General features: G+C 40.4%; 1 protein-coding gene across 2 annotated transcripts in view; it reads left to right on the forward strand.

Moving 5' to 3' along the window:
* The first annotated feature begins 2,946 nt into the window (after positions 1-2,946).
* The window catches only part of LOC116311474 (polycomb group RING finger protein 3), a 68,410-nt gene continuing 48,719 nt past the window's right edge, over positions 2,947-22,637 (forward strand). Inside the window, exon 1 of one of the 2 annotated variants that reach the window (XM_031728600.2) lies at positions 2,947-3,092. The gene's annotated coding sequence lies outside the window, so the exon portion shown is untranslated. Of the gene's footprint in view, positions 3,093-3,312; positions 3,773-22,637 lie in introns of those variants that run through there. The other variant, XM_039621396.1, reaches the window with a different exon arrangement.

Consider the following 22,637-nt stretch of genomic DNA (forward strand, 5'->3'; position numbering starts at 1 on the left):
GTGAGAACTCTTCACTCCTTTGTCTTTATTGATGGCACATGACCACAGGCTCCGCCCTCTCTTTAACCCTCTGTGACTCAGTGTGGCAGTTGTGCAGCTGTGATTCACAGGAAAGTCGCGTGGAAAGAAAGTGAGAAATCAGATCAGATCAGTTCTGCTTTCATTTATTTCACCTGATCTAAATTGCAGAGGTGTTATGTTATCCATTTACCAGAAGACATTTGTAAGTTCAGGGACTTTTACAGTTTTGATCAGCTGTTATCATGGCTAAAATAAAATGCAGCTAAAAATGTTGGTGAACCAATAATAAGTGCTTAGTTATATAAATGTAAATGGGCAATTTGTATGTTTATGAGTTTGTTTGTTTTTTTTTAAATAAATAATAAACAGCTATTTATGATTTTGTACAGTTCATCATTGAAGTCTGCTGTTGTAAATCTTGAGCATTTTGACAAACAGATTTTGATCCAGATTTCTGGTAGGTGTTTAAGAGTGCACTGCAGGTGGTCTCACTAATGAATTTAAAAACAAAAGTGCTGTAAAGAAGAAGGATTTTCCACAATTTGGCATCCCCAAAACTTGTTCTTATTACTGGCTTGTTTCCATGGTTGGATTAGCCTCTTTTCGGAGAAACGTGCCAGGTCCCTTTTGGCTTCCAGCTTCATAATTTCTGTGCAAGAAGAAGACAACCCTACATTAATCAACAGACAGAGAAAAAAATTAAAACCATCCAATATTTTAAAGAATTGTCTAGGGCTGCACGATTTTGCATAAAATGAGAATCACGATTTTTTTGCTTAGAATTGAGATCACGATTCTCTCACGATTTTCTTTTCCAATATAAATATTTATTGCACTTATTAACTGCACATCAACTTCGTAACAGTTGAAACTGAACATAAAAAAAATAAATAAACATAAAAACAATAAATGCCTCACATTTTGTGGTTGCCGCAAAATGTTGTACTGCTTGTATTTTTTAACGATTAATCGTGCAGCCCTAGAATTGTCTATTAAATTTAATATGATAGAGGTTTATTTGTTTACATAGAGAAATTAAAGCACAATTTTACAACCTCAACAGATGTTCTACTGAGAACTGATTAGTCTATTTTATATAGAACCAAAAATAAAGGAAGATTCAAAAGTAATTTGACCAAGAACAAAATTGGAAAAATTGATGGTTTGCTGCCCTGGAACCAGTTTTGGTTGCTGGAGAACACAGGAAGAGGGCCACAGCCTGATCCACATGGCACCTAACCCTCTGTGGGAAGAGGGCCCCCCATAAAGATGGGCTCCTGTGCTTCACTTAGGGCCAGTAAGCTAAGGCCATATGAAGTCCTGGTGCAGTTTCCCTTAGGAGAGCCTACCAGAGTCTACCAATTGCTTTTGACAACACAGCTCATCGGAGCTGTCAAGTATCACAAACCCCTCTGATGCAATAAGGTGACAATCAATGCCCCAAAAGGAGCCATTTTTCAATTTGCTGATGATGCCTACATGGTGAGGTGATTTGGGCATATCCTAGCAGGAGGAGGCCCCTAAGCAAAACGAGGAGACCCTGGAGAGAATGTGTCTCTCAGCTGGTTTAGTTAATGTCCTGGTGTCCTCCCAGAAGAGCTGGAGGCAGCCAAAATCTTCAAATTCAACTTAATGATTTATTGGTCAAAAATCAATAAAACCTCTTATAACTTATAAACTATGAGTCTTAGAAGCGTAGTGTGCATCATCAATATATAAAAATACATATATAAAGATTTAAAATATCACATGACTTCTGACCTCTCCTTAAAGGTCAACAGATTCACCTGAAGGTCAAAGTGATAATAATGATAATAATGTTACATGGAGCTATTTATCTTTCTCACTGACCTTGTTTGTACTGACAACAGAGAATGCTATGTGAGGATGATAAAGATTATTATTTTATTATAATTTGTTATTTACATTACAGTAACAGGTTATAATTGTTTAAATACATAACAGTTTGAATACATGCATAATGTTCCTGAATGAGTGGAAAGTTTTAGAAAATACCCCAAACTGTGACCTAAAGACTTTTTTCACTTGATAGTCATTACTAAATGATTAAACGAATACGGTGTATGTGCTACATCGACATGAATACAAAATAAAAAAACTATTCCGACTTTTATCTTTTATCACTTTTATTATTTTTTAAGTGGACCGGACCACTGAAACTCTGCTTTCTGTCAATGTAAAGACATTAAACTATACATGTAATCCCTGTGATTTCTTATGATAAGAAAAAGAAGTGTTTCAACAGCAGGTCTTAGTTTTTCTACATGATAAATGTGTCAGTTACAGAAAACGTTCCGGTAGCTCATTGGCCAGACTGTCCTGTATTTATAAACCATAAAGTTAGGTAATTCAAAGGAAATGTTCCTGTTTTTTAAACCGAAATTTCTAAAGCAGGTAGTGTAAAACAGAAACTTTCTGCCATTTAATAGTTCATCTATTACTAAACTACGTTGATGTAGTGTGAATGGCAATGTGTAAGGTCGTTTTTAATAATAAATGCTGTAAAACTTATGAAAATACACTTAGAAGTCCAAAATCCATGCACTCCTTTACATTTTCAAAAGCCTTCCACTGAGCCTGCCTGTAGTCTTTGACGGGCCGATTCTGGCCCTCGGTCCTTATGTTTGACACCTATGAAGTGCAACCTGGTGTTTCTGGGGGGGTCGACTTCAAGGGGGCCAGACTTTCTTGTAACTAAACTATAAATTTTTATTGATTAATATGAAAGTATTCAAATAAATAAAGTATTTACAGCTTATAAACTCATAAAAAAGAAAATGGTGCCAACTCGATAATCAATAACAGAATCAGCGGATCGATTTGCAGAAATTTGCCGCCCTCGTTCAACTCGCGCCCCCTTCTTTTCCCCCCCGACTCTACCGCCTCCGGTTTGGTCCCTTGGCCGCTCTGCGCATGCGTTCTGCCGCTTCGAGAGCACAGTTTCGGCCTGTTTCGCGACCGCTCGGTCATTTTCGCCTCTTTGTTTTACTGATAGTGGATTTAACTCGGATTCAACCTAACATCCAACGGACCGTGCTGCTCCCAAACAGGTTAGTTCGTCTACCTGCACTTCTCCTCCTCATATGTCCGTGCTCGGCGGGTGTGTGGCCGGTTTACGGTCCTGGTTTGCGCCCCCTCCTCTACATTTTTCGCTTGTCTCTTTCCGCTTGGTGCTACGGGGCACGCTATACGTGTTGTGTTATGTGCCTGTGTGTGCGTGTGTGTGTGGTAGTGGTGGTGGTGTATGACCGGGCCCTGCAGTTGCAGACCGGGGATGGGGGGTATTTTTGAGAGAGTAAAGTGTGCCGTAAAGGTGGCTTTAATGCTATCCGGGATGCACACGGTTAGCCGTCCCGGAGAGGAGGCTCTGGCAGCAGCCTGTCTGCCTGTCTCGTCATGTTTAAATGCTGTTGTTCTTCTAAACCAAACACCAGTTTTTGCTTCCCAGTGAACTGGAATGTTCTTGAAGGAAACAGCTCATGGTCCACCATTAGGCTCACTACCTCCAACACCTCCTCCCTCTCCTTCTCCTCCTGCTGTTGTTGCTGTCCAAAGTTCAGAGGAGGATCTGTGTGAGGTTCGGATTAAATGGAGACACAAAGTTGATGCTTTTTCTTTTTCCTCTGGGTGGATGTCGTCCCTCACAACCCTGCTCCTGCTGCATCAAACCCTGGGTGACATTGTGAGGGGGAAGGCGTGCAGCCAACAAGTCTGTGCAGCCCTTTTATTTGTACGTACATATATATATATATGTGTGTGTGTGTGTGTGTGTGGGGAGATGCGGATAAAGCTCAGCTTTACACAAGCCTTTCAGTGTGGTGGAGTCAGTTGGACTGAATCCAGGTTTAAATGCGAGGGTTTCCCTTAACTTTACACCACGAGGGGAATCTGCAGCCTGGGAAGCATGCTGTGGGTGATTGCAGGTAGTGTCTAGGTGAGAAGTGGGTCCAGTTTGGTTAGGAATTAGTATGCACGGTCACAGACAAAGTTTTGGTGTCAAAATCTGTCAAATCAAGCCGTGTTTATGTGTAACCAACCAATTTCTTGTTGGAAAATGTGCTCTTAAATTGGATGCTGGCAGGGAGATTTATGTGCACATGCCTGTTGTCAGAATTTGGTTGAAAAATCAAAAAGCATGATCACATTTTCCTACATACATATGCCATATTTAGTTACAATTAAGAATTTGGTTGGGATTTAAAAAGCATGCCCACATGTGACAGTTTAAATTCATTTTGAGAAATGTGCTGTTTGAGCCGAAATGCATGTGGACATTCCAGTATTCACAGTTTAGATAAGGGTCAAAAAAAGGTTCAAAAGTCTGTGAAATCATGCCTTCTTTTTGTCTGCATTTGAGCCACCCTACTGTCAAAAAACCCACTCCTCATTTGCTGTTTGCACTAAGAGCTTTATGTGCATAAGCCTGTTGTCGTCCTCATCTGCTGGAGGGGAAACTTTCTCCGTGCTTACTTTAAATCAGAGTTGAACAGCAGGATTTTGCCACTTTAAGAACAGATGAAGGCTGTCTTGGTCCAATATGCATCCTATGGCTAAGTGTAATGTAGTGTATAAAGTCTAGAATGGGAGAAATTGTTTATATTAAATTCTGAGAAGGTCATTTAACTTATTTTTAACCCAGAAATTGTGAAAGACTGTGAATATTTGTTCATTTCTGTAAATGGTGTAAACAATCCTGTACAGCAGTCAGACGGAGAGTTTTGTAGTTCACGTTTAAATGTGATGTCGCTGTCTCACAGTGGAATAAGGTCATCACAGAAACCACTGTTACACACAGCGGCACGTTTAAAAAAACACAAAACAAGCAAAAGCCAAAAAACAAATTCAGCCTCTCTCTTACATCGACGTCTAGACATCTTTTGATCTGCAGTTTACCAAATCAATGCTCATGCTCACTGTAAACCACAGGCCGTCAGACTGAGCAGACTTTTGTTGCACGGAAACCAGAGTGCTCATCATGCCAGTGATGAATTCAAGCTGCACCTTACAGCAACAGAAAGTCGACCTCCATAACCTCACTGACGCCATTTGATTCAAAACGTTGCCTGATGTTGAATGGGTGAATAATTTCGCTGCTTTTCGGAGTCTCGGTAGCTTTGATTCACCTGAGATGTCTCTTCTAACCTGCAGCCAGCGCGCTTGTGTTTAAACAGCTGAGCTGCTTTCTGATGCTTTACATCATCACAGAGGAAAGAGATGCAGCATTTGGCAAGGCCAGGCTCTCCTTGATGGGGCTTTCACACACTCTTTTTTTTTTTTTTTTTTTTGTTTTCCGTGCTTCAGTTTAAAGTGAGTTGCTGCTATTGTCTGTCACAGCTCCAGCTTTTAATTTAGGTTGTAAAACACTTTGATTCACTTTAAATTAACTTCACTGAGCCTCTCAAACTGTGCTTGCATTTACCACATGGTATAGTTGCTTCATAGCACTCCACATATCCTCTTAGTGTCTACTTTCATATCGGGTTTCTGCTGACTTTGCAGGGGAACCCTAAATTACCTGCAGCTTTTCTTTAGCGCCGACCTCTGACCTGGATTCAGTAACACCTAACGAGGTTTTCTAACGTTACAGTGAGATTTCTGCATTTTCATCAGCGGTTAATGAATACAAATGGCCAAAAGAACACGGAGCTTGACCTCTTTACCCCGAAACATGCATCTCTGCACTGTTTTAACAATGTTAATGGTCCCACTGGGCAGTCTGATAAAACTGTCCGCCCTGCAGGACAGGCGAGCATTATACGACCTCTTAAAGCATAGCGCTTCTTGATAATGAGAAAACTCAATAGTAAGTGAAGCTCCGGTAGATATAGCATTTGTCTCTTTCCTTGGACAGGAAATGATCTCGGGCAGCTCCCTAAATGAGCCGCTGAACGACCGTGGAGAATCCCTCGCCTGCAAATCATGTTGCAGCTCAGCGAGGCTGATCCCACCCGCTTCAGCGCTACTTTCGCTTTTTCCTCCTTCACACGGTTTCTTTGAACATTCAGTAATGGGAAATGGACACAGTATCACCCCTTTGGTTCAGTCCTTGCCCACCTTTACAGGTCATATACCGGCAGCAGTCCTAATAGTGTGTGTGCAAGGTTCTACAGATACTGATAAGATGATGTGATACTCTTGGAATTTCAGGAATAATGAAATTAGATGTATCAGATAGGTGCAAAGCAGGATTGTGTGATTAGTTGGTGATTTTTGAAGTAGCAGAAGTTGAGGGAGGCTTACATTCTTTACAGGACAGCACTTCCTTATTTTTAACCTGGAGCTGTGTGCTTCATGGCTGCCTCTGTGTCAAGGCAGAGGTGTCATTGAAATTAATGATCGCTGGGAGGGGAGGCTGTCTTTTTATAATGCAGCAGTTGTCAGTCTGATGTGGCCTGAAGGTGCGGTCATGTCACCATTTAAACCTGCAAAATAACTTCCTAATTTTTAAGTTGAGAGAACGCTGATGTAGTCCATGAAATCCTTATGGATTTGTCACATTCTGCTGTGGTTAACATGCACATTGGAGCCACATTGAAGTCTTCTTGATAGCAGTACCAACTGGCGATCTTGCTCTTTGGGAAAGGTGCAGAACGAGCTGGTTGACCTGTTGGCTCAGGATGTTTCTGGCAGCTCATTAATGTAGCGCTGTCATTTTCCAAGAGACAAAGACTGGTGCAGCTGTCTAACTGGTGTTGTACATTACTGAAACAAGAATCAATTATTTAACTGACTGGTATTTTTGGTGCCTACTAGCAAGGGCAGCCAAATGTAAACTTGAAGTTGTTATTATGGCCTATAATTATGTTTTAAAGTGTGAAATAGTGTTGCCTCCTCCTAGTAGAGTGGAATTTGGGACTGGTCTAACCTGAGCAGTTTTCACTCATGAGCTTTGGGCATTTTTCCAGGAATCAGGTTGGGATGTTTTTCCCAGTATCACATGTAGCACGCAGCAGGAAATAATCCACTTCAGCCATGCTCCATGTGGTTTAGGTGAGGGGAGGAGCCTGGATAGAGCATGCAGGAGACTGCTTGCTTGTCACCCGCTTGCTAGTGGTGAATGTGCCGGTCTATTAGCTGTGCTTTTTGCACACTGACTCATCCCAGAATGGACTATGTAGAAGGAATCTGGCAGGTTAGATACCAGCTAATGTCCAACTAAACCGCACCGAACATCTGCGCTTTCACAACCACTCCGGTCATTGATTCCTGGAAAGACTCAGGGCTGCAGCACATGTGTGCAAATGGCTCCAGAAAATGGAGTTTTCTAGTTTCTGTTTAATATTGAAAAACAGTACATTTAGCTTTAAACCAGGATTTCTCTGACCTCAACCCGAAACCAGTGTCTAGACACAAAAAATGAAACCAAATGAGATCGAAACTCAAGATGAAAGTTGAGTGTGTTTGTGCTTCAACTGCTTTATATTCTTCATCTAAGGGTTTTATTTTTCTTTTCTTTTATTGCTTTTCAAAAACTCTTGCATAGGTCGTTTCAGACAAGAGGAGCTGTTGTTGTCACTTAATCACTAACAGCATCTTTTTATGTTGTGATCAGATCTTAGTGATTACAAGCTGTTTTAACACATGAACTGAGCTCTCGAATTTGCTAGACATCACTTGACTGAGCTGTGTGTGGAAAAAGGCAAAAGTCCAACTAAAGATCAGACATTTTGCCCTACCCCTCAACAATCTCCTGCCAGGAATCTGCTGACATTTGTGAGTACTTATATTAATGCTATGATTTTTTTTATTATTCCTTATACTGAAGCGATCATTGTTACTCTTTCGCTAATAAACTAAAAAGCTGAGACAAAAATGTAACGTGAAATCAACAGGAGGAATCGACGGTGCTAAACAGGCCAATCATAATTGCTGTGGGCTTCTTGGGAGGTGCACGTCAGGTTACGGTGTAGAGTTCCTGCTGAAAATTGGACACGATGAGGAATGAGAATAGTAGTTTTGAATCCACATGTCTCCTGGATACCCAGGCAGAAGCCTCAAGTAAACCTAATGAGCTTTTCAGTAGTGAGACAGTGTTGTTTCCTGTGCTACATGTGAGAAAAGTCAGCTGTGACCAATAACCTGGCTTGGTTCTCCTGACCTTGTCCAGATTTCAAGTCTGAAAGCAGCTTTATTGTAGCAACAGAATGGGACGCAGCGTCTGACATTCCCATGTTATTCTCCATAGATACCGTTAGCCAATGCAAACAGCAGCCAGATTCTTTGAAGAAAATGTAACATTTCCAACAAACCCAGGTTGGAACCAGGTGGAATTATCTGTTTTGAAACACAATTTAGGAAGTAGTTTGTTTTCCTGTGTTGTTATTTACACCAGGGCACATAAAAAAAAAAAAATCTCTGCAGACTTTCTGGCAGACTTTTTCATTTATAGCATAAACACAGTGGGTTATCTGAAGCAGCCATAAGGCCAGAGGACAGAAGGAGACACTTAAAATCAGTACAGACTTGCAGTGAATGTTTTTGAGGCAGCTCGGTCTGCACTGGCTCTGCTGATAAGATTCATGGCTGTGCTCGGGCTTTCGCAGATCCTATCTGTTTTATGTCAACATCTCAAATAGCTGGTTGTCAACAGGTGGTGTGAATTTAAATGGTTTGCTTTGCCTTTGTGTTGACATTAAAAACATTCCCTGACATGCTAAGTGCTGCATTCAGGTGGATGAAACGGCAAACAAAAGACGGGGCGCCTGTGTTTCACATCCTCATTCTCCTTTTTGTCTTTAGTTATCTGCTTAAATGTAGATGACACGGCCACAAGTTTGTTTGTGTTAGAATAACTGGTTAAGTCGTTTGTAGTATTTCAGGATGCATGTAGCATAGTGACAGGGTACTAAACAAGCACAGCGTGGCTTCCAGACTCACTTGTTAGTTCAGCCAGTTTAATGAAGACAGGAAGACGGTGTATGTTAACAGCTCGGATGCACAGAGCTGCTCTGGAAAGGTTTCTCTTTCTGTCCTTTCAGTTGATGTCACCTTCCCTCTGGCAGCCATACTGCAGCTCTCCAGCTGCAGCTGACTGGTTTTTCATAATATTTGGTAAAACTGCTGCTTGTTTTCACTTGTAAATGATATTTTAGCACTCTGACAGTGCAGACTTTGTATTAAGCCCGTATCCTTTTGGATACGGGCTTGTGGCTCAAAGTTAGGAGTAACTGGTAAGTGGTTTGCAAAGTTAGGCAGCCAAAAAATGCTAAACATTATACCCAACCAAGATCAATATTTGACATGCTTGATACACACTGAAACAGGACATTTTAAGGTTAAAATATTAAGATGGCAATACTGCTTTCTGGTTCACAAACCCAACTTTTATGTAAAGGTGCAGCCGTAAATAAAATTCTCTGGTCATTATAGTCATTATCCTCTGGAGTCCAGAGGCTCATTATTTAAACCCCTCGTAGCTGTGTGCCATAAAGTTATGATCGGGAAAAATGCAATCAGTGGTCTTGCCAAGTAACCTTGAACACAGATATTTCTTAATATACACCAAAATATTCAGAGCAGCAATATCTGTATAGGTAAAATATAGGTTCTCAAAGTATGCCCTGGGGGCCAGTGGTGGGACTTTGTAACGTTTTGTGTGGTCGGCAAGCTTGATGAGACTTTCTAACATTAACACTACAGATGGTATCAAGCGATGCTAAAATAAAGGTACAAAGATGACAGTTAACTGCAAAAACCACACCTTCTTTAACAGACACACTGCAAACACTGACTACATGCACTCAAACGTTTCCCCATCGTCAAACATGAAGCTATAATTTATTTATTTTTTGGCCTTTTAGCCTTTATTGGATTGAGATGGTGTAGATCACAGGTGTTGAACTCCAGGCCTCGAGGGCAGCTGTCCTGCTTGTTTTCTTAGCTTCTTATTGGCAAAGCACACCCGATTCAGGTAATCGGCAGCAGGCAGGGCAGGGATATCTCAAAAACAAGCAGGATGCTGGCCCTTGAGGGCTGAGTTTGACACCCCTGGTGTAGATGGACAGGAAAGTGGGGAGAGAGATTAGAAGACATGCAGCAAAGGGTTGTGGGTCAGACTCGAATCGGGGCCCACTGCTCTCTGGCCATTCGGCATATGGTCGCCTGCTCACCCACTGAGCTAAACCAGGACCCACAAAGCAATAATTTTGAGCAAAATGCAGCTGAAATGTACAAAATCCAAGCACATTCATGAAAAGAGTCTCGTCAGTGCTCTGCGTGTAGCTTATTTGGCGAGTCTCAAGCAAACACCAGTGACAGGACTGATTAAAAATTTTCCAGTTTTTCTACTGTTTACGTTCACCACCACCATCTTAGATTGCTAACTTGGTTGGGCTGCTCTGACTTTCGAGGTAGTACGAGCTGAACGGGCGTCCCACATTAGAACGCAGCCTAGAACGTAATCTGGACTGCAGCATAAGCCCAGTTCCAGACCAAGAGATTAAGACCTTCACCGAACCACTAGTCTTAATCCCTGTTTTGGCAATTGAGCACAAGTGTTTTTAAAATTTTTAATAGCAGTTTCTAGTCAAAGATATTGTCTCTTACACACTGTCAGCCAAAATAAAAAATCTAATGCTGCTAAACAGCTGAATCCACATTCACAACAATGTGCTGTTTTTATGTGTGTTCTGTGGGAGAGCAGATTTTATTAACCTGCAGCTCTCGGTGCTGCCAAGTTTGTGATTTAACTGCAAAGGCTGTAAAATCACCAAAATTCAATTATGTAACATCCCAAGCTGTCATTTGTATTGTGGTGTTTTGTCGCAACCTATCGCCATGCCCTAAGGACAAAGGCGGTTAATCCAGTGCTGAACATGTGACTTGTTAGCTCGTCATAGACCACATGAGTTTGAAAGTAACACATGAACAAAACTTTCAGTAGTTTTGTGTTCTTTAGACTTGCCGCCCAGCTTTCAGTCGAAGGATCCAGTGAGAACTTTACAGATAAGAGTTTAGCTGATACATAAAGTTACTCAAGGACGTGTTTGAAAAAGGTTGTGACCACATCGAATCACCACTGTTGTCTTGCCTGTTTTGATTTTCTCCTCTCAAACTAAGCTGCAGACAGACAATCTAACAGGTCAGCTTTTATTTAGTTGTCTGTCAGCTGTTTGATAAAATGCGGTCAAGGGTCAGCCAAGGTCTGACTTCTCCCTGAAGTCCAAAAACAAGTGCGGCACAAGTGACATTACTGTTTAGCATCTCTGTCCTTTTAACAAGCCCAGAAAGCCTTTTCTAAGTGAATGTCGACACGCCAAATGAGGTATTAATTACTTGCTTGCCTTGTACTTTGGCCCAGCTCGTACAGAGTGCGGATAATAACTCTCATCTCAGGATCTGTGTGTGACGCGCCCTGTCTTTTTCCCGCGGCCGCTAGCCCACAGTTTGTGGTTAAAACTGAGAAAAGCAAGACGGGACTACAATTCTGCCAGCCTGTTAACCAGCAAACCCACGTAATGGCTCATTGCATTCTTCTTGTTGCAGCAAGCTTTTTCCCCACCACAGACTGACTGGCGCATTTGAATATTTTTATTTATGAAACTAAAACAGGAAGTTTTAAGTATATGGGTGTAAAAATTAACAGTGTGAAGCTGTGATTCTCCATCCTTCCTGTAAAGACTGCAGCATGTCTACAGCTGGCATATTGTTTGGGTTTAATTATGCTTAAATGGTGTCGGTGGAGGGTTTTATGTGTAAGTACGTTGGAGTTGCTTTGATTCTGCTTCCTCTTGTTGCTTTGTATTGTTTGGGTTTGAACTGTTTGAACAAATGTAAGGACATTAAAGATATAATAGATAAAATTTGTGCTTTGTGAAGTTGTGACTTCACAGTCTGTCACCAATCAGGACACGTCAAACTATGCTGCAGAAAAAAAGGCCTTTTTAATACATTTTAAACATACGTCTATTGCATTGATGCTACTCTTTGGTTAAAGTCCTTCAGTTTTCCTGTATTATTCCCTTTATTAAAAGTAGTAGCACTGTTTTTAGTCTTAAGGCAGCCGGACTTTTTTAGGTTAAAGTGCTAACGACAGCCATGACTGGATGGATGAAAATGTTCAGACACACTGCTCCTGAATCGACTTTATTTATCTTGCAGTCAGTCAGTTGTAAAAGCTTTGGACTTTGAAATAACATTTTTTTGCCACTTATTCTGGCCACCTTGCCTTCAACCATTTAAAGTGAAGTGGGCCTCACCAATGTCTCAGTAAAGGTTGGTTGTCTCCTTCCCCTAACACCATGAGAAGAGGTACCTCTTTGACCCGGAGAGCTTTTTCTCAGTAGGGTGTGGATGTTTATTATCAGGTGTAAAGGTGTAAGACAGAAATGACAGTTTTAGGCCTTGTTAATTGGTGATAAGGGTTAATAGGCTGTGAAACCATCAAGGTTAGAGCATTAGGAAGATATGTATATGAAATTCCCCATAGTTTCTGTCATTTTTCATGCAAACCTTTCTCTGGTTTTTGGACTCTTTTTCTATTGGTTTTGGGTTGTTGCTTGGATAAAATAAGAAATCCAAACCCACTCAGATTGACTTTGAGGGTCTTTTTCCTCAATGATTTAAAAAATTTAAAGTGGCAGTAGACTCCTGTCTCTCCTCTGTGCCTCTGTTGCAAAGATTGGTTCCATTTTTAACCTGTTTGCATTTCCTGGTTGCATTACACTAGTAGGTAAACAGATTTGTTGCTTTAATGTAATGTAAATAACCCAAATCATTATCTCTCTGTGGCGTGAACGGTCGACTGGGCTTTCAGTTTCTGCCAGTCTCTCCTTTCGCCTTCTGTACTAGGGCTGGGCTATATCATACCGTTCACGGTAATACCGGTGTAATTTTGGGCAACAATAGGAAAATGAAATATCGCGATAGAATATGGGTAAAACGCGCATGCGCAGTGCCTATGTTTACATACGCACATGGCGGCGACGCAGAATGAGAAGAGCGAAAGTGGATCGTTAAATGAAACGGATGAACCAGAATTGGTTTGTAAAAATGCTGTAACTTCAGTGGTGTGGAACTGGTTTAGCTTTCGTCCGTCAGATACACAACAAAGCACTATTTTTGGTAGCGCATGCTAGCGGGCCGTCGTTATTGTGATTTTTGGAAAATACGGCACACTTAAAATCAATCCTTTGATTTTTCTGAAAATCGACAGTGTCCCTTATAATCCCGTGTGCCTTATGTATGAATTCTGGTTGTGTTTAGTGACCTCGAAACGATTTTATGTGGAACACGGCGCTTGAAAATCTGTCAAATATTTTAGTACGACTTTGCTAAGCTACGAAGCCGCACCGCTTGATAGATTGTCGGAGCCTTACGGCTATCGTAGGCAGGCGCCTCGCGGAGTGATACATACTGTGCTTCAACATAATATTACCGTATTGTGTGTGTGTATAACCTCTTTTTAAGTTTTGTGGATATTATACATGGTTATGCTGAGGATATGTCGGCCAATTTCCACTGGAAATGCCTTTTGGCTAAACTGTCAGCAAGGAATTTGCACTGTTACATTTTTATATAACTTTAATGCACATAAAAACAGCTGCTTGTATAAGTGAAAATACATTGATGGGGTTTTTTGCACTAATAAAGTTGTGGAGTTGTAAAGTATTTTGTCTAGTGTCAATTATATCGTCAGTTATATCGTTATCGCAAATTTTCAAATGTATATCGTGATAAATATTTTTGGTCATATCGCCCTGCTCTATTCTGTACCTTCTCTTTTCGTTTGCTGGGTCAAGTTTTTACATTTATTGTGGTTGTTTCACCGTCCGGTTTTTCAGCTACACAGGGCGTTTGATGGTGACCCTCGTCCTGTTGTGGTTATGAAGTCTTCACTGGCAGACGGATGTGCAAAGTTACACAGAGGCTTACAGGAAACTGGCTGTAATCATGTCGCTGTTGATTTAGCATTTACTACATAATGATTAAAGCAAAAAGCTTGCCTACACACATGCAGTTTTAACATACAGATGTACTCCACTTCCTTTGGGCTAACTCAAGCAAAACTAGCCGTTTGTTGGAGATAATTTGGATCACTTGGGTTCGTTTTCTGTGACGGTTTGATTTGCAGCTCGTAACAGCAGTCGGTTTAGTTTAGACCCGAAAAGATCAATTTATTTTTTTAGTCAATGATGAGAAAATTTGTAGTTATTGTTAGTTGAACCTGCATGAAGCTCAATGTCTCATTATTTGGCGTATAAAATGTAAGGTTTTTATTTATGACAGCAAATTAAATATCGATGGTTCTAGGCTTTCTTAAGAAATAATCAGGAGGTAAATTGATAATAAAAATAACCCTTGGTTGTAGCTCTATTTCACTTTATTCCATCTCAGTGGTCTTATTGAACGGTTGCAGTTTCTCAGTATGATGGGGGCCGTTACATTCAATTTCTGCTGCTGTAAAAAGGCAGATTAAGAAGGGCCCCATCTTCTTTACAACCGGAAGAAATGCGTTCGTAATTTGAAGAGCATAAAACTCAGCAAGCAGAGGAAATGGCTTAAAGTGCTCGGGGTTATCGATTCAAGCTGTAAGACGCGTTTATAATTCCTGGTGTAACAATGGAAGCGGAGACATGGACAAGCAGTGTTGCTGTTAATGTGGCCTTAAGCAAAGTAGGCCACTCCCAGTCACACCAGTGGTGCTGTTAAGTTGCAAATTGCAGGTGACTGTGGCTTAACTGGGTGTAACTGAAAATATGAAGCAAAATTATGAAGAAAGAAAATACACGTTCAGCAAACCCTCCCTGGGTAAATAAAGGTTTAAAATGCAGTATATCACTGAGGCATTGTCAGGATAAGTGGTAGGTGGAGGACTCCTGCACTGTGTCGGTTTGTTAGAGCAGTGGCATTTCTGACGGGGGCCTGAAGACAGACGGAGTGAGTTAAGTGAATTTTGACACTTGAGTCCTTTAGAAAAGAGACCGGTGTAAGGTAATTACAACACTTAAGCCTTCAGAGCTAATTGTTTTATTTTATCCAATGACAAATAAGCTGGCTAACTGGGAGAATATATATCACAGTTTTTATTCTCACAGCATTAAACTTGGAGATATGTCATGTCTGTAGATCAATTCTCTTTTGATGGCCAGTACCAGTTTTTAGTAATGAAGGAGACGCATAACTGATACTTGGAACTGGTTTGCAGCAAAAGAATAAAACGTTGAAGTCAAAATTTTGACTAAAACAAGTTATGGGACGAAAGCTCTCTTTCAAATGATGTTACTCAATTCCTAAAATGTATGTTTTATAATGTGTACATACTGTCGTAATCTGGATTATTTGTCCATGCAAATGTGCTTTTGGGTGCTTTCTTTACTGTTTTTAGATGCATGCATTGTTGTGGTATTGTGTTTTTCTGTGGTTATCAGTTTTTTCTTCTTTTTTTACATAAACCCTTACTGTGTCAGGGATTGTAGATGAAATTATTGTAGGTTCTTTAACTTGTAATATAAAGCACCTTGAGGCAACTGTTGTTTGTGATTTTGCACTATACACCGTATTTTCTGCACTATAAGGCGCCTTTAAAATCCTTTAATTTTCTCAAAAATCGACAGTGCGCCTTATGTATGAATTCTGGTTGTGCTTACTGACCTTGAACCAAATTTTATGTGGTACATGGCGCTTAAAAATCTGTAATCTGGGTCCAAAACTCCGTCTGCTTCAGGTCCCAAAGTCAAACGAACACTGCAGCATCACTAAGAGTTAAAAACTGTCTAAATTCTTTCATCTTTAATAAAATGATTAGCATTGCTGCTTTACCAGGTGCAACAATTAAGTTTAACATCGAGACATCCAGGAAAACCATGTTCTGCACCATGTTCTGACTGAGAGATTTTTGAAAAAGTTAAAACCTACAGCTCTGCTATCACTTCTAACGTAAATGAACTAAACAGCAGTGAGATTTGTAAGGTTACTGAAGTTGGGGTAGCTGGTATATAATGATGTGCTACATGATCGCTAGTGACATGCTATGCTATGTTAGCATAACATAAACAGTGAAGCTGGAGGATGAACGCTAACTTTTTTCCACTTGATAAAAGTTAATGTGGGGGTTCCCCATGGTTAGGGACAAATGTAATCGTATGGCAGGATGCTGTAAACGGACCAAACTTCAGTCAGGAGAACAACTGAGATAATACGAGGTTAGTCATTAATATACTGCAACAACACGGGAATAGAGCAGCTGCAAGAGAATTCAACATTAATGAATCAATGGTACGGAAGTGGAGGAGGCAAGAAGAATGAGTTGAGTAAAGTTTGACTTATCTGACTGTTCCGGGGTGCCTCATGTATGAAAACAGACCTGTTCATCGACCTGTTCATTAATTATTTTATTTTTAATTTTGCTAGTTGTTTTGATCTGTGTTGTTCAGCACTTTGGTCTGCCTGGTGTGTTTTTAAAGTGCTATACAAATAAACAATGATGATGGAGACGGTGATGTCTCTGTAACAAAGCGCATTATTTGGCACTGGAACTATGCTAGCTAATAACTTAAGTGAAAAGGTTGATGATGTTTATTTCAGCCACAGTGATATCTGATGCCTTACTTTTGAGTAATTGAGCATTTGAGTAGTGTGTAAATGTGCCTGTCTGTGCTTGCTGCTGATAAACTTTTATTCCTGATGAGTAACCATTCAGGTAGTTCTTCTGGAAGGCCATGGCTCTAGTCCACAGAGTAGAGAGGGCAGAAAGAGCTAAATCAGCTGATTTAAATATATTTATTAAAGAAGGAAAAAAGATTGACAGTCCCTGCTGTGAGTAAATTCAGCTGCAGTTTAGTGCTGACCATGCACTTGTTGCTATTAATAAATTACATCTGCTGTCTTTTTGGTGCCACAAAATGAATCACACTTGCCTCTGTGGTGTAATAGCGTTATGATATTATTCAGTCTTAAGTGAAATGTGTATGGCTTTTGCTCTTTGTTGAAACTGCATCTGAACTCAGTTTTATGCGATGAAAGCTAATCCTTTGATCTTATCTACCAGACGAATGCCTGTTTCGGTCCTAATCGTGCTTTCATACAGATTATTTTGAGGGGGGCAGAGGGCGGTGGATGCTCAGAGGACTCTGTCACAGAACGAGGGTGCCATGTAAAACTCAAACTTGTGTCAGGCAGTTAATTTAAGTGAGCATGTTTATGTAGCGGTAAATGTTTACCCAGCAACCGACAGTCTGAAGGCACCCTGCTAATACAGTCTGGGTTAATAGTGGTATGGTATTTTTGCAGCCATTATCATAAACAAAATCTTTATTAAATGTGATGCCGTGTTGATCCTGCACTGTAATCGGCCAACTTCTTATTCTGCCTCTTCAGGAGCAGCTGGTGATAATCAAACTAAGCAACTTTTTCTAACAGCACAACTGTTCTATGACATTGTTATGATTAATAACTTTATTTTAGCAGATGACTGATGGATTGATCCATCAGTCATCTGCTGTGCTACCTCGGAAAGATCCTGATTTTTGTCTAATTAAAAAAAGACTCACTCAGTAGTTGAAATGCTGAGCCTATTTTGTCTTATTTAGTTATATTATGTCACACAAATCACTAAAGATAAATGTAATTGTCCACTCGTGTTAGTATAGACCTCGTAAACACTCCAAAAGTTCAGGCTGAACAGAGTAAAAATAAGCAGCGTAAAGAATGTAAATAATGTTAATAACTTAATAACCTAAATGGGGCAAATTGTGCGTAGTTCCTTGTCTGTATTGGTGTTCAAGATTTACAGTTTAAAAACTCCTTATCAAAGGTCAACATCTCTAATACAGCCGGATTATTTTAGAGTGGAAAATTACACCAGACTACACAAAGGCTGTAGAACCGATGCCTACTTGTGAGCATGCAAATGTAATTTCATTGGGGTTAGAAGAGGTAACAGCTAATTAAGGTTTTAGAACTTAAAAAGGACCTTTTATATTATTTATTCATATACAGTCTTACAGTGGCTGTGGTAAAGCAGGTTCGATTCCTGGCTTTTCTAGACTCCATGGCAAAAGTATCTTGGGCAAGATGTTGAACGCTGAGTTGGTCCCGGTGCATTCATTAGAGTGTGAATGTTGGCTAGAAAGCACTTTAATGTAGACAAAAAAGTGCTCGAGTACAGTGGAAAAGCGCCATGTACCTGTTTTTTTTTTTTTTTTCTTTCAAGTAATCTATATGAGCCAAAAGCTCAGGCTTTGCCTGCGCTAAATGTTTTGTTTTGGACAGGTTTTCTAGTATTGCCTCTGTACGATGTCAAAAATAGAGGATGTACATAATACGGACATATCGGACACACAGCTGTGGTCATGTGTATTTAAACCTTTTGGTTTTGGGGGAAGATGATCAGAAAAAAGTTAAGGACAGTGAATGTATGAAGCCACAGTATAAGATAAGGCAAAGCAGCTCTATTGAGTCCTAAAATGGAAAATGGGGGCTTGAAATGAGATAGTGGGTCCCTGTTAACCCATGTAAGGTCTTTAATATGATAACTGTGATGGATAGGTTGTCGTCAGGTTTTAAGACCTCCATATTTCATAAAGGGGCTTTCGCATATTTCCTAACCAGCAAAAGGAAGCAGAAGTGAGCAGACAAATGGGAAATGTGCAGTCAAAACTGACTGGTGTGTGATATCACATCTTTCCTTCCCCCAGCTTCTTGTCATGCATTGAAAATGATCATCTCCTGCCTCAAACTTGTCTGTAAGAGGCTCCAGCTATAAGTGCTTCCTCTCTTTGTCTGCACGGCTCGAGTCGGAGCTGCTGCAATTAGCAGAACTTACTCCTTTTCGTACATTAGAGGCAGTCTAAGCCACAGTGTTAAGTGTACAATTTGCATCTTAATGTGGCCGTAATTCTTCATAATTTTCTTGCGTACGTTAACCATACGTAACTTATAATTATATATTATTTACAGTTAAAAAGCTGTGAGAATTGGCACTTCCAATTCTGAGGTCATAGCTGTCAGCTAGAAAAGGCTGAATTGCCTGCTCTGGGTTTGGGATGAGTTTTTGGGTCAAGTAGAAAAGTTCAAGCACCGCTTCATTTTTCATGAGTCAAGGAAGATTGACAGGTGGAACAGTGCAGAAGGTGAAAAAGAAAATTGTGGATACAAGCAATGGAAACGAGCTTCCTGTGAAGGGTGTCTGTGCCCAGCCATCCAGGAGTGACTCAGAGAAGAGCTGCTGTTCTCCTGCAACAGAATGACCTGCTGAGGTGGTTCAGGCATTTGAATAGGATGCCTCTTTTGTGAGTTGATTAGGGTATGTTTAGCCCTTCAGGGGCCCTGGGTCACACTAGAAAGATTATATATCTCGGCTACTTTGGAAACCTCTCTCTTTATCCCCACAAAGAATTTGCAAGGGAGGTTTGAGTGTGCCAGAAGCAGAAGATGGATGGATACAAGTTATTTTTACTCAGAAAAGTCAAGCGAAGACAGGCAAACAGAATTGTTCTGTACATTTTACCAAAACATAAAATTCAGTTCATCTTAAATGCAAGAGAGCTGAATCCTTGCAGCTGTACATTTGGTCATATTTTTGCCACCCCCAAAACCCCAAAATGTTTAGTTTGCTGCTGGCGGTACTCTGGATGATTATCTGGGAGAGAGACGAGCTACTTCACAGCATGTAGCTAAGGTTACACTGTTATCCCAGTGTATACCAGTGTGTGTATTTCTCATGCGCACTCATTCTCCTAATAACCTTTCTAATTAATCCACTCCTCACAATTGGCTGTCAAGAGGGCAATTATGGATTTTTGTCTTAAAGTCATTGATGTTTTCCGGCTTTTTGGAAGATATTGCTACATATCGGATTTTCATATTTTTGCTACAATTCATCACAAGACAAGTACAATGTTATCTGACATCTGAGTTCATTAAGCCTGTTATGCTCTTGTACTTGAGGAAAATTGAGCTGCGCTGAGCGCTTTTTATTGAATACTTAATATGAATAGAAAATATTTATGTACTTTAAAAAAAAAAAAAAAAAAAAGCTGCTTTAGCTGCTGTCCTTTGATTTTCCTCATTAGTTGTATTTATGACTTTGTCCATCTTCAGGAGTTCTTGGAGTAAAAGTGTCTCACAGCCAGAAACTTAGAACTCTGTCTTCAGTCTCAAACCACAGTGCAGAAGTTCAGCGGAGGTTATCTGTGTTTGCAGCCAAGAATGGTTTCAGCCAAAAGGTGTGGTTGATGCAGAGCTCTGCTGTTATCTAGGGCTTAACAGTGTGGTGGAGTCTAATGAGCAACAGTTTGCCCTTTTGAACCACTGGAGAAAGTCTTAATTATCTTACATGTGCACATGAAAAGAAATGCATATTTTCATTGATACAGCCTTGAGGCAAGCCTGACTTGTAATGAATTGGATTATTAAGGTAGAAAAAAGCAGTAATTTATAGTCATGTTTCTGACCATCTGATGAATGTAGCTGCAATGTTTTTGATCTGCTTTGGTCTGTGCCAACAGTGCACACAAACTAGTTGCCAATATTGTAGCTGCGCATGTTAAGGAACCTCAGTCATGTGATATTTCTTTTTTCAGTGTGTAAAGCGTGCATTGCATCTAAAACCAGTGGTCTCCAGAGATTTAGTTATATTAAAGGTATGAATACTTGTCAGCTAGTCCCTATCAAACCTTGCTGGTTTGGTTCTGTGATGTTTATAACACCACTAGAGACCTGCAGCTAGCTGCTGAAAGACAATGGCTGCCCGTGACAGGAAGATTCAAACATGGAAGGAGCCAGCCGTGCAAATAAGCAACTCATCCGTTCCACCTCCGGAGTAATGTAGCAACACATCTGGGCGACGCATACCACAACAACTCGAATGGTGTGGAAGGTTGCAGTGTAGGGATGAAAGGAGTTTCCAGTTACTGCGCAAGTTAGGATCTAGATTTCAAGCAGAAGTCTACATCGAGCTTTATGGTGTTTTTATGCCACCATGCGCAGAGTTTGACATCATATCCTCTGGCGTGTGCCACTGTGTTTGTGACGCTTAAGCAAAATCACACCAGTGTGCGATCGTGTGCGTTTTTACCAACATTTTAATGATAATCCAGTACAGAAACTCAGAGAGATACAGGGAGCAACAGTTTGCAAACTTAAGACTTTTTGGGGAAAAAGAATAAATGCATGAGGATGCTGAGAGGGTGTACTGACACCTTCACTGCTGTGGATCTGAACTGAGCTGCTAGCACTGCTAATATTAGTCGCTGCGCATTATGTCTGCAAATATGCGTGGCTGCACATTTTGGCGTAATTTAAAATATGATTTTAAAGAATGTGCTTAAAGGTCAGGTGCTATGTTTGCACAGTGTTTAACCTCATCCTTTTAGAGTTAAATGTGGTTTGAGCATTTTGACTTTTACATTACTTGATAATCAGTCCCCCCCCCCCATCACCTCCTCTTTAAACGCCTAGTAAATTATGTGCCAGGAACATCCATAATTAAAGTCAACATCTTAAATAACCCAACTAAGCAGGTAATTCTCTTGACATTAGCTGATGTAAGATGATGTAAACATGAGAACTATATTTTTTTTCTAAGCTAATGGGACAGAGAGAAGCAGGGAGTGGAAAGCATTATTTCTAAAGCCTCACTTGAAGCTTATCTGTTTGGTCTCAGTGCCGCCGGGGTGGGTTGTGTGTCCTCAGCCTCTGGATATTAAGACTGTTTACTCTTTGAAATCGTCTCCTTATGTAGGCCAGTGTCTGTGCCGCTGTCTCTGTCTGCACAGCGGGATCACTGCATGCTCCTCAGTAGCGCGTGTGTTTGATTACTTGAAGAAGCTAGATAATGAACCCATTTGGCAAAGTTAAATCGTTTAAACATTCTTCAGAAGCTCCCTGCAGGGGCATTAGTATACTTTGCTTTGTACAAACCCATGGTCATTGGTGTTTCTTCTTCCAATGGAGTCATAAAAAAAAAACACCAGTCCAGTTAATGCTGCTACTGTAATCTACTCATTTCTCATTCTAGGATCACAATTACAACTGTTGCATGCCATTAAAAATATTGTTAGTCCACACAAGAAATAGTTGTTTATTTCCACACATGAAACTACTCCAAATCTCTTCCAAAGCATGGCCTGACACAGATTTTTGGGTGGTTTTTATCTCTCCCTGATATTGAATTTAGCAGAAACCATGTGAGGTCCTTCGTGTAAGTACAGAGGAGCTCTATGTTTGGCTTAGCGATTGTTTCGCTTGCCCTCTCAACTGAAAGCATCAGGTCCTACGATCAATAGCTGTATCACTCTGACCTTCTCAGACAGTTCCTCAAGCAAAGGAGGGTTTTTTTGTTTTTTGTTTTTGTTTTTTTTAAAGAAAAAAAAAACAAGAAAAGGATGTTTTGCGTCATTGCAGCAACCTTAGACTTACAACAAGAATATGTAAGTTGTGCTGATGACAAAACTCAGTCAATTTATTTATTAGACTGAAGAATTTGGTCAAATTTGGAGTGGAGTGGGTCCTTGCAAAGTGTTAAGCTGGTTTCATAACTCTGCTCCGAGCCTGGGTTTACATGGTTTAACATGAATTCAAGCAGCTTAACTCACTGACCCTTTTTATAGAAGCATAATTACAGCGATTTTTATCATTCTATCAGACAAATCAGG

This window comes from Oreochromis aureus, linkage group 2 (assembly GCF_013358895.1).
Source record: "Oreochromis aureus strain Israel breed Guangdong linkage group 2, ZZ_aureus, whole genome shotgun sequence".
In the NCBI taxonomy this organism is placed as follows: Eukaryota; Metazoa; Chordata; class Actinopteri; order Cichliformes; family Cichlidae; genus Oreochromis; species Oreochromis aureus.